Source organism: Schistocerca cancellata, chromosome 1, assembly GCF_023864275.1.
Source record: "Schistocerca cancellata isolate TAMUIC-IGC-003103 chromosome 1, iqSchCanc2.1, whole genome shotgun sequence".
Lineage (NCBI taxonomy): Eukaryota > Metazoa > Arthropoda > Insecta > Orthoptera > Acrididae > Schistocerca > Schistocerca cancellata.
In genome coordinates, this window is record NC_064626.1 from 1,199,043,333 (window position 1) to 1,199,056,819 (window position 13,487).

Genomic DNA, 13,487 nt, shown 5'->3' on the forward strand with positions numbered 1-13,487 from the left:
ACATCTGGGACAGTTTTTCGGTTTGTAGAGTTGAGTCTTTATTTATTTATTTATTTTACTGCACTGTGCGATTTAGTAGTGCACAAGTCATTGTCTCACATGTACTGCAGATTATCAATTATTCAACAGTTTGCTTGCTCAGTACGGTAATCTGCTGACAGTTTCAAAGTTTAATAAGATATCAGCAAGATCATTCATACCTGACGAAACATCAGTGATATGTGGACTACCGTAAAGTAGAGAGGATTGCCGAAATTTGGCTTCCAAAAGGATTTACGCCATGATTCTTCTGTGAACGTACGGTGCGAAACACTGCCTCAACAAGATCAATACTTAGCTTGATCGACTTTTAAGAGATTTCCGAGTAATGTGGGAGCTACCCATATTTGTGGCTCTATAAAGTCTTATTTGGATCAGAAGAGAGCTACCACCATTTTCTTTCGTAGCTTTCCTGAAATTTCATCCCATATATCAGAATATCTGAATATTTAGGGCTGTGGACCAGAAAATTCAAATATCACATGTGTTAACCGAACGAAAAGTTACCCTGCTCTTGATAATACAATGGAAATGAGATAGCTTGTAGCCTTTGAGAGTGACTACGCCTTAATTATGTAATCCTTTCCAGGTCCTTTCTTTTTTTATTATATCCGACAAATCTGACTCGTAGAAAGAATGTGGGTCTCAGCGCTCACCTGAAACAGAGTACCAGAAACGGGGTCGCCCGCCCCACCCTGACGCTGTTCCTGCAACTGGGTCACCAGGACAGCGAGCACCCCTCAGTACCTGTGAACCTGCTCCGCTTGCACAGCGACCAAATAGGATTCACAGCATTGCTGACTGCTATTGCGCAACCATTTCAAGGCCGCGCGCAGGTTTAGACGTGCCTGACCGGCTTGGACATATTCCCGATGCTTGCAACACTGGTAGCAGGGGCCGGTATAAAAGGCGCGGAGAAGTGTTTCTTATTACAGTTGACTCTCATTCTGTTGGTGGCAAGCAACATTTTATTAACACTGTGTTGGCTATCTGGAACGTACTTGAGTGTTGTGTTGCGGAAGAATTGTTCGCTAAAGGTAACAGTACACATATACATGCATATTTGAAATTGTCTGAGGCTAAATTACTGTCAGAAGTTAGGACCGGTTTGGAATTTATGTATGGAAGCATTACTGGTGTTTTCGATGTACAGAAATGTCGAAGTAGGAAGAATGCTTTGAATTATATAACGAAAGCAGATGCAGAACCTATTTGTAATTGTAATGAGTCCGCATTGTCATTTAATGTACGATTGCGTCGTTGGGCGGAACGTACGGAGTTTATAGACTATACAGATCCTTTTCTTGTCAATAACTGGTCGCGTGTACGTTTTATTGAAAAATACTTTGAATCATTTCAGGGTAAGAAGTGTGTAGCACGTTCATTAACGGAGTGTCATCTTACGTACAATGGCTGGGCGGGCCGCGTGGTCCGCTGGTACAATGAGGCCTTTCGGTCCAAAGCGGTGCGTAAAAAACAATTGTACCTATATGGGGACACAAATATTGGCAAATCCACTCTAATTGAGAAAGTCATATCACGCAAGCAACATGTATATATGCCTTTCTGTTCTGAATTCGGATTTGGAGGATATGATCCTCGTGTACATCATGTTATATTGTTTGAGGAGTTTGACTGGCTTCGTTGGCGTCCTTTTGCATCAACTTTGAAACGAATTGTCGAAGGACGACCTGTTACCGTTAATGTCAAAAATAAGCCTGGTATGGTTATCAAGCACAGGGGAATTGTCGTATTTGTGTCCAATGATTTCAATATTGGTGACGAAGCTCTCATTACACGTTTGAACGTTGTGCACGCCGACTGTCATATAATTCATTGTTTAAATGTGAAGGAGGAGATGGCGTCGGACACGTCGGACTTGGATGCCGAAGCGGAGACTATTTGCATGTCGTCGGATGAAGACGATGAGCCGGTATCGCCGTGCACGTCCGAGGCGTTGGATACGCCGCCGTGTACTTCTGACTAGGCCTTATTTTGGTCGAATGTGGAAGTGGCGGACGAAATGTACCCAAGCGGACGCTGCTAGATTTGAATATGTAAAGATGGGTGCTACTGAAAAATATGAAATAGGTTCTGCATCTGCTTTCGTTATATAATTCAAAGCATTCTTCCTACTTCGACATTTCTGTACATCGAAAACACCAGTAATGCTTCCAAACATAAATTCCAAACCGGTCCTAACTTCTGACAGTAGTTTAGCCTCAGACAATTTCAAATATACATGTATATGTGTACTGTTACCTTTAGCGAACAATTCTTCCGCAACACAATACTCAAGTACGTTCCAGATAGCCAACACAGTGTTAATAAAATGTTGCTTGCCACCAACAGAATGAGAGTCAACTGTAATAACAGCGCATCAGAGCAAGTCTGCAGATAGGAATCTTCTTACGGCAAAGCATCTTTTTGACATACGGGTTCTTTCAGCATCATAATGGCAAACTCTAAAGGACAATATGTCATACACAGACATCGTTTTGTTTACGAAACAGTCATCCATGAATTACAATTAGAAGGAAGATTAAGGAAAAGCAAACCTACGTTTCTAGCATTTGTAGACTTAGAGAAAGCTTTTGACAATGTTCAGTGGAATACCCTCTTTCAAATTCTGAAGGTGGCAGGCGTAAAATACAGGGAGCGAAATGCTATTTACAATTTGTACAGAAACCAGATGGCAGTTATAAGAGTCGAGGGACATGAAAGGAAAGCAGTGGTTGGGAAGGGAGTGAGACAGGGTTGTAGCCTCTCTCCGATGCTATTCAATCTGTATATTGAGCAAGCATTAAAGGAAACAAAAGAAAAATTCGGAGTAGGTATTAAAATCCATGGAGAAGAAATAAAAACTTTGAGGTTCGCCGATGACATTGTAATTCTGTCAGAGACAGCAAAGGACTTGGAAGAGCAGTTGAACAGAATGGACAGTGTCTTGAAAGGAGGATATAAGATGAACATCAAAAAAATCAAAACGAGGATAATGGAATGTATTCGAATTAAGTCGGGTGATGCTGAGGGAATTAGATTAGGAAATGAGAAACTTAAAGCAGTAAAGGAGTTTTGCTATTTGGGGAGCAAAATAAGTGATGATGGTCGAAGTAGAGAGGATATAAAATGTAGACTGGCAATGGCAAGGAAAGCGTTTCTGAAGAAGAGAAATTTGTTAACATCGAGTATAGATTTAGGTGTCAGGAAGTCGTTTCTGAAAGTATTTGTGTGGAGTGTAGCCATGTATGGAAGTGAAACATGGACGATAAATAGTTTAGACAAGAAGAGAACAGAAGTTTTCGAAATGTGGTGCTACAGAAGAATGCTGAAGATTAGGTGGGCAGATCACATAATGAATGAGGAGGTATTGAATAGAATTGGGGAGGAGTTTGTGGCACAACTTGACTAGAAGAAGGGATCGGTTCGTAGGACATGTTCTGAGGCATCAACGGATCACCAATTTGGTACTGGAGGGCAGCGTGGAGGGTAAAAATTGTAGAGGGAGTCCAAGAGATGAATACACTAAGCAGATTCAGAACGATGTAGGTTGCAGTAGGTACTGGGAGATGAAGAAACTTGCACAGGATAGAGTAGCATGGAGAGCTGCATCAAACCAGTCTCAGGACTGAAGACCACAACAACAACAGTTCAAATAAAACAAGTGATTTTATACAATATACATATGATATAAGACAAGATTAAACATTAAAGTCCGTGTTTTTGAACCAACTAATTAAGCTGGGTTTTACAGTGAACAAGTCTTCCAGGGTATGAAAGAAGTGGACAGCGTTGGAGTAGATATTCAATTGTCTGCTCTTCTTGATTACAGTCACGCATTGGAGAACTGATCCAGCCCCATTTGTACCTGAAGTAGTTACAACAACCATGTCAAATCCTTAACCTGTTGAGGTGGCACCAGAGGTTCCTCGGTAGGTCTAAACCTTTTGGCTCCTTTGTGGGATGAAGGTGATGGGCTGTTGTTCCCAAACTTTTTGTTGACCATTCACGCTTCCAGCTTTCATTTAGATCAAAACCATCCGCGATGAGTTGTCCTGCAGTAACACTTGCTGGTCTGCTTGATCGCAATCGCTACTGTGGCGGATGACAGAATACCTGGTACAGTGGAAGAGAGGGTGATGCAGGGATTTTCTTGGCTTCCCGCAGTAGAGCTTGTTCCCGCCTTAAGTGAGGTGCAGGGATGTGGCTCAATATGGGTAACCAGTGGCACGGAGGTGATTTGATGGAACCAGTAATGCAGCGCAGTGTGTCGTTCAGTTTTGCGTCTACCTTCTTCACATGTACACTTTCCAACCAGACAGGTGCACTGTACTCGGCAACAGAGTACACAAGACAGATGCCAGTTAAACGCAGACAGTCAGCAGAGGTTCCCCAGGTGGTACCACTGAACTTCTTATCTGCATCGCACCTAAACCGGCTCGTCGTTAGGTTTTCATCTGCATGTAAACCTTTAGTGTGTCCTGTCAGTTCTTCATTCCTAACTTCATGTTATAACAGGCTTTTATGCAACACCCAACGCCTAACCGCATGCGCCGCGCTTCTCTGCAGTGAACGTGCTCGTATTACGTACAGATTAGAGTGCGTACTCCGTCATTTCTGTGTTTAATGCATTATTCACGTCACTGTTACCTCGTTATCTCGCACTTTGTTACACATGGTCACTGGGCACGACGTATTAACATGGTTACTGGGTGATTCAGTTGCCCTTACCGAAATTGTATGATGCAGCCCAACAAACATGTGAAGTTGTCATAAGGACGATATTCCGCTGTTGGGTTATTATATGGTACTAATGTTTGGCAGGCTCACCTTGTAAACGATTCTGAACACACTTGACAGGTGGTATGGCCCATTTGCAAAACATGAATTCTTTAAATCATTTACCTATGTCTGTCTATCATATGCCTATGTTAATGCCATTCCTAGTGAGCGGTTGCAACAAGGAACGAAATTAATGCTTAAAATGAGGTAATAGTAAAGTAAATAACTGACAGAATATGACCCCTAATCTATTCATAATACTGTACCAAAAGCAGGTTCTCAGCGCAAGTGGTTAGACGTTGTGGGTTGCATAAAACGCGATCGGTAGGGGCAGCTGAATCAGTTTTCATATTTCATTGGAACAAGTGCGCTGAATCATGAGAATCACTATTTGACAAGTAATTCTTGATTTATTTTAATACAGTTAAATTCTATAATCTTTATTTACAAAACTGATGAGTTTTTCTTTGTCTAACTAAACGTTACTGTGGAGTCAACGCCATTGTGATTGCCACAGAAAGAGTTCGCTATTTCTGCAACGGTTTTTTAATTTACTTTTCCAAATTAACGTATTGGATTTTCTTTAGTATTTTAAACCCTAGTTACACTACCTGACAAAAATGTCCCAAAGGACATGAAACGATATCAGTGTAACTTTGTGCACATACACATCTCTTGGGGGTATGTAAATGGATAGAATGTGAATTCTCTGTAGTATATGTAATAGACAACAGAGTATACTTTTGTTGGCACATGCAGTGATGTTACCACGTCGGGTAATGTTCATAACGGACATGAGCAACATCAGATGCTGAGTGGCTGCTTTGAAGGATACCGAGATGCCGCATACTCATGTGACAATGTTATCGGCAACCTCCACCCCACAGTTACCTAATCTTGCCTGCCCAGGAACATTCACAAAGGCCCCCTCATGCCTCGTGGGACACTACGGGATATGCCTATCCCATGCCCCCCTGGCCCGCTGTGGGCCTTTTGACATGAAAGGTGCAGCAGTAGGCTTGATAGTAATGACACAACTGTGACACATGCGCAACTTGGCCACATGTCCAGCGGTCTACTGATGACCACTTGTCTGCCCCTAGACCTCGATTTCCACACAACAGGGGGTGGGGAGGGGGGTGAGGGGCGGGGTGACAGCCAGCAGCTGGAAATCGGCAGAAGATCATAATGTACAATGCCGCTCTCAAGGCGTCATCACCACTATCAACAGATTTGTATTGTCAGGTTAGTGTCTTCCCCCATAGCTCTGTCCTAAGGAAAACAGCAACATATATTTCAAGAGATGTAGCTGGCAGGATGAACAAAGGGTGTTTTTCTAAAGATAGCAGATGTGAACAATTTTCCATCCACTTGCTGGCAAACAAAAGATGTTTTCAGAAAGGGGCCTCTCCTTGTTTCGCAGAATGTTTTGTCTCCCACAGCAACTGCCTGCAGCAGGCCTACTTGAAGAAGAAAATGAAAGCGAGGTTAGCGTCCTCACCCCATGGCTATACCCTGACTAACAACAACATGCATTTCAAAGGGTGCAGCTGGCGTCAGAAATACCAAGCTGTTTCCTTCAGAATGAACAACAGTGTTTCTCTAAAGCCAGCAGCTATGTCCAATATTCCAGCCACTTGCCAGCAAACAAAGGACGTTTATCTCATATCTTTTTTCGCCTACCCCCACAGATGTGATATTTCCCTAAAACAGCAGCACCAAGCCTGCTTGAAGAGAAAAGAAGGCAAGTTATAACTTGCTGGTAAGGTACTCTGAATTCCTATTGGTCTGGAGTGTGAAGCTGTACAAATCCCAACTGCCACTGTCCTATTGGTCTGGAGTGTGAAGCTATATAAATCCCAACTGCCTCTGCAATCATCATCAGTCTTTCACAGTGCATAGTCGTGTCAGTGTGATTCCTTCATCAAGAAACGGTCCACCAGCAGTGATTCCAGCATTATTGGTGGTGGGAAGTGGCCTAACTTGGGTCAATTGCCATGTAATTGTTTATAAAAAAATTATGAGCTCAAATTGCAACATTGTAAATTTTTGCAGCGAAGTATTCAAATTTTTCGAGATTGTGATACATTTTCGTATTAAGTGGTTACAGAAGATCTGTTTTTCTTACTACTACAGCACTTTCTCCCGAAACGTTGAGAGAACTAAAACGCCAGCTGGGAGCTGAAAGTCTCCAGCAAGCGGAAGAAGTTGTGCCACCACCATGTAAGTACATCTCAAAATTTTGTGTGTGATAGTTATATGTTCAGAAGGCATCTCTTAATGTGTTCAAATCGTAACAAGTGCTTATAATAGTTCTACTGTTGGTCTGGCAGTAGAGCAGCAGCAGCTAGATGCTGAAAGTCCCCATCAAGTGGAAGAACTTGTGCTTCTATCATGTAAGTATATCTCCAATTTCTGTGTGATGGTTTACATGTTCAGAAAACATCTCTTCATGTATTCATATCATATCAAGTGTTTATAAAACTTTCGATCACTCTGTTGCAGCATTAGAACAGCAACTGATGGACATTCAGCTGCTGCAGAGTCTGGAATGGAGCAAGAAAGTAAGTACAGTTGTAACATATAGCTGTTAGACTTTTTTCATCATATACGATTATGTGAGGTATATATTATTCGTTTTTTTTCATCATATACAATTATGTGAGGTGTATATTATTCGTTGTTGTAGATGTTGATACTAATCAAGAGGAAAATTAGATTCTAGTTAGGGTATGCATCGAGAATGATGACCAGGAGTCACCAATTCCGTATGGTATGAACTTTTTATTTATTTATTTACGTTTTTCATAGTTATGTATAATCAATATCTCACTGTAGTCGAGTTCAGTACAAATTTTTTTGTTATTGTTTCTAATAATCAGTATCCTGTTGCAGGCGACTTCTGTGAGATGGGTCGATGGCTCCACAACAACAATAATTCCAGTGAGAGTGAAATTCTTCAGTGGGAGTGTGTGATGGTGGCTGCTGAAAGGCAGTGCGATCTCTCCCTTCTGGAGATGGAGATATTTGACTGGGTGGGACAACTAGCAGAAATATCGACGGAACTGCTCAATCCTGGGGCCGAGAGTGTAAAAGGTGATTATAATGTGACCGTCATCATCATAGCATATAATTATTATTCAGGATGGTGATTCACTTAATCATCCTCGTTTGTTTGCAGCATATATTTAAAAAAATTTGACCGTTGTGCTTAATTTTTTCCCATTATTTGTATGTTACAGTGGTGACACTAACACACCGTGAAAACAGCTTGCTGTGGCATGTGCACCTAGAGCGGTGGTTGTGGTGACAGGTATCAAACACGTACCCAAGCACCACTGTGCAAAGCGCAATTTGCCGTGCGAGAGGCGGCTGCGGCTGCTGCAGTGCCTGCTCCCGAAGCACCGCATACCCTCTGGCATCCATGGGTGGTTCAGTCAGAGCAACGATCTGCCACCCCCAGCCTGGGGATACTGTAGGTTTCAGTATGCAGTAGCATCAAAGTGCGCCCTCGCCGCAGCCTGGGTCACTGCCACCACCTCCTACTAATCTTGCTCCAGGTGCTCGACCTCGCTGGCAACCAAAAGTATGTGTGCCTCGGCGCATACCACTCCCACCCGAAGGCGCGTCGTCCCCAGCGCCCTCATGCACCGGATGGACACAGTCGTCACCTAGCTGTAGTATTAGTGATAATGATCCTGTAGCTAGCGGTAAAGATCTATCCCATTCTAATAGTGAAGGACATCAGGTTAGCGGCATAATGACCCCTCTAGAATACTCGGCGGTTGGTAGGGCCTCTGAGGGGCGTATCTCATTTTTTAGAATTGAGAATCCGGCTGGGGATATCGTGACCCAGTCAGGTTTCTAGAAGAATGCCTCCTGTTGCTGGAGGCAGAGCTCCTGAAGACCGTAGATGATCCAAGATATAATGCCAATAAATGTAATGCAGAACTCTGCTGCGAGTTGACTCACTCACCCAAACAGCAGGATGCTGCTGAGGAGAAAATCTTGCACAACGTCTGGGCTAATAATGGCGTTATATCTCAGAGTACACCTATCGCCGAGTGGTATCGTGAATCCACTTTGGAGCTATACTGGCCTGGTTTTTCGAGCTAAGCTAAAGAACTCAGCCAAATACCATACCTCGACATCCATACGCATGAAACTTCCTGGCAGATTAAAACTGTGCGCCGGACCGAGACTCGAAAACGGGACCTTTGGCAAAAGTCCTGAGTTCGAGTCTCGGTCCGGCACACAGTTTTAATCTGCCAGGAAGTTTCATATCAGAGCACACTCCACTGCAGAGTGAAAATCTCATTCTGCTCCATATTCATGTCTATGATCCGTTAAATAGAGGGTCCAGTTATATAGAATTCCCTGAAGATAGGAGTTACCGTGCGGTTCTAGGCGCTTCAGTCTGGAGCCGAGCGACCGCTACGGTGGCAGGTTCGAATCCTGCCTCGGGCATGGATGTGTGTGGTGTCCTTAGGTTAGTTAGGTTTAATTAGTTCTACGTTCTAGGCGACTGATGACCTCAGCAGTTAAGTCGCATAGTGCTCAGAGCCATTTGAACCATTTTTTCCCCTGAGGATATTAAGAATAAGCGGACCTGTATTAACGGTCAAAATGAAAAGGATAACGCTTGTTTTGTATGGTCAATCCTGGCTCGCAAAATTAATTACACAAAAGATCCGCAGTGCACATCTCGGTACGGAATAGGCCTCAACATTCGTGGGTGTTATAACTTTGATGTATTGAGTAACCTTTAAAGATTCAGGACATACCAAACTTTGAGGCACTAAATCCTGGAATATCGGTTCATGTTTATGGCCTGAAGAAGAAGCAGAAAGGCACGAAATATGAGCAGGACAGCATACTATAGTTGGATCACTCCATTTTTCGAAATATGCAGGTGTGTGTGATCTTCATGTAAACCTGCTGCTCTTCTCTGAAGGTGACAATCAGCATTACGTGTGGATCAAAGATATGTCCCGCCTCCTTTACAGCCATTTGTCGAAACACGAACATAAAAAACACATTTGCTAAATACCTTTTCAGAAGAAAAGTACTTAAAAAGGCATCTGGAGGACTGTGAAGTCAAGGAACCAGTATGTGTTGTTAAGCCTAAGAAGAAAAAAGTTCATTAAATTCAAGAATGCTCACCATCGTGAACGATGTCCATTTGTTGTTTAGGCAGACTTTGAATGTCTCCTCGCCCCTACCACCTGCTGTGACGGGAACCCCTTAGCCTCACATACCACCTTCACACAAAAACACATACCGTATGTGTGATGTCGTCAGTCATACGACCACACCACCGTCTGAGAGATCGATTAGCCAGATGCAATTCTCTCGGTAAACGGAACAGAAGAACGGCTGTGCTAGCCAAAGAGCCTTAGTTACAACTAGAGTTTAATGCCGGTCAAAAGCGAAAGTCGGTTAAAACTAGTTTTTAATTAGGCAAAAAGCGTTTTGACGATGTGGCTCAGTATAAACTACTTTTTAACTAGTTAGAACGCGTTCTAACTAAAAAGGGGTTTTGACTGTAACAAATACATTTTTTGGTCAAATGTACAAAGAACGCCAGCCGGAGTGGCCGAGCGGTTCTAGGCGCTACAGTCTGAAACCGCGAGACCGCTGCGGTCGCAGTTTCGAATCCTGCCTCGGGTATGGATGTGTGTGATGTCCTTAGGTTAGTTAGGTATAAGTAGTTCTACGTTCTAGGGGACTGATGACCTCAGAAGTTAAGTCGCATAGCGCTCAGAGCCATTTGTACCATTTTGTACAAAGAACTTGGCAGTATAAGCCACTTACGAGTGTGAAGTTACACCATCTCTGGCCTGGATACATGCACTGATTGAGTTCGGGTGGGCCTGCTTCCTTACCAGTTGTCATTGGTCCCCATTCCAATGTGTTTACTTAGTTTCTTACAGTACTGTAGTGTCAAGTACCTAAAAGGTGTTATTGCACCAAGGTAAAGCTTATTCCTTCATATAACAAGATCTAATGAGTATATATATATATCTCTCTCGGTTGACATTTTGCTGAATGAGTGAGGTCTGGTGGATGGTGCCAGTATCGCCACATATGCTCATGTATGTGACCAACTTACAGTGTTAATTGTTTCTTTTGATGGGTAGCTATGTCGATATCTGTGCTTCATGTCGCCTATGGCTGTGGTAGAGTGAACGTAGCTCGGTACGAGCTTTTGTTGAAGTTTCGAGAACATACCTTGACCGAGGAGTCAAGCAGTATATTGCACCCTCCTACGTATATCTCGCGAAGAGACCATTAGGATAAAATCAGAGCGATTAGAGCCCACACAGAGGTATACCGACAATCCTTCTTTCCACGAACAATACAAGACTGGAATAGAAGGGAGAACCGATAGAGATACTCGAAGTACCCTACGCCACACACCGTCATGTGGCTTGCGGAGTATGGATGTAGATGTAGATGAACTTAGGGAAAACTTTAATTTCCTCCCATTTCATACTCTGTGTCGTAAGAACACTTACCTCTGAATGCTCAGACGGTGAATCTTTGCATGGTATTGAGTTACACAAAAGGTGAAGTTCTCGCACAACAGCAAATGTAATTTCAATTAAACTATCCCCAATCTGAAATGGCCGACGTACATCATTTTGTGAGTTCTCTCGCTTCCAAGAAGATTATTATTTCAGAACTCGCAGTATGTTGTTGTTGTTGTTATGGTCTTCAGTCCAGAGACTGGTTTGACGCAGCTCTCTATGCTACTCTATCCTGTACAAGCTTCTTCATCTCTCAGTACCTACTGCAACCTACATCCTTCTGAATCTGCTTGGTGTATTCATCTCTTGGTCTCCCTCTACGATTTTTACCCTCCACGTTGCCCTCCAATACTAAATTTGTGATCCCTTGATGCCTCAGAACATGTCCTACCAACCGATCCCTTCTTCTAGTCAAGTTGTGCCACACATTTCTCTAATCTCCAATACTATTCAATACCTCCTCATTAGTTATGTGATCTATACATCTAATCTTCAACATCCTTCTGTAGCACCACATTTCGAAAGCTTCTATTCTCTTTTTGTCTAAACTATATATTGCCCACGTTTCACTTCCATACGTGGCTATACTCCATACAAATATCTTCAGAAAAGACTTCCTGACACCTAAATCTATACTCGATGTTAACAAATTTCTGTTCTTCAGAAACGCTTTCCTTGCCATTGCCAGTCAATATTTTATATCCCCTCTACTTCGACCATCAGCCGGCCGGTGTGGCCGTGCGGTTGTAGGCGCTACAGTCTGGAACCGCGTGACCGCTACGGTCGCAGGTTCGAATCCTGCCTCGGGCATGGATGTGTGTGATGTCCTTAGGTTAGTTAGGTTTAAGAAGTTCCAAGTTCTAGGGCACTGATGACCACAGATGTTAAGTCCCATAGTGCTCAGAACCATTTGAACCATTTGAACTTCGACCATCATCAGTTATTTTGCTCCCCAAATAGCAATACTCCTTTACTGCTTTAAGTGTCTCATTTCCTAATCTAATTCCCTCAGCATCACCCGACTTAATTCGAATACATTCCATTATCCTCGTTTTGCTTTTGTTGATGTTCATCTTATATCCTCCTTTCAAGACACTGTACATTCCGTTCAACTGCTCTTCCAATTCCTTTGCTGTCCCTGACAGAATTACAATGCCATCGGCGAACCTCAAAGTTTTAATTTCTTCTGCGTGGATTTTAATACCTACTCGAAATTTGTCTTTTGTTTCCTTCACTGCTTGCTCAATATATAGATTGAATAACATCGGGGATAGGCTACAACCCTGTCTCACTCCCTTCCCAACCACTGCTTCCCTTTCATGCCCCTGGACTCATATGCCTGCCTTCTGGCTTCTGTACAAATTTTAAATAGCCTCTCGCTCCCTGTATTTTACACCTGCCACCTTCAGAGTTTGAAAGAGAGTATCTCGGAATATAGGTTAAAAGTAAATGCTAAGCGTAAGTGTAACCAATTCCATTTCCTGCGCGCAAGGTATGCCGTGGTAATCCAGTGGACGGATGTGAAACGTATGGCGCTTTCGGTGCTCCACAATATGCTAATGGATACGCTCCGAAGTGCCGCCACAAGGGGAACCCATCCATTCAGCGCGGGAATGCAGTCAGCCGCTGTGTCGGCGGCAGAGGCTGCAGCAGGTCTGAATATGTCGAACAGGCGAGGCCGTCAGGAAACACACCGCTGCGCGGGGAACATCATCTATCACCGAGATGTATGCCGCCGCGCCGGGCCGCGGCGCGCTGGCGCAATCGCTATTACATGTAGCCCCAATAACGGCGCGCCGAGCCGGCCAGCCATTAAAGCCCGCGGGGATGACGCCATTGTAACCGCAGCCGCGCTATCACGCGGCCGTAATGTCATTCTGTCGATAACACAGCGAATCAGGCGCGCGGGTCGGAAAGAAGCGGCTCACCTCGTCACAATTCGCGTAATAGAAATCGAACTGCCAGCAATGGCGCTATTGACTGTGCCCACCTTGGCACTCTGTTGTCCGCCATGGGACTCGTGGTATCCGTTTCACTCCGTCCCTCCGTTCAATGCACGTGAAAAAGGCTGTCATGTTTGCGACAAGTGGTAACATGCGCATATATTGTGGCGGTTTGTGTCACAACTCGCAGAAC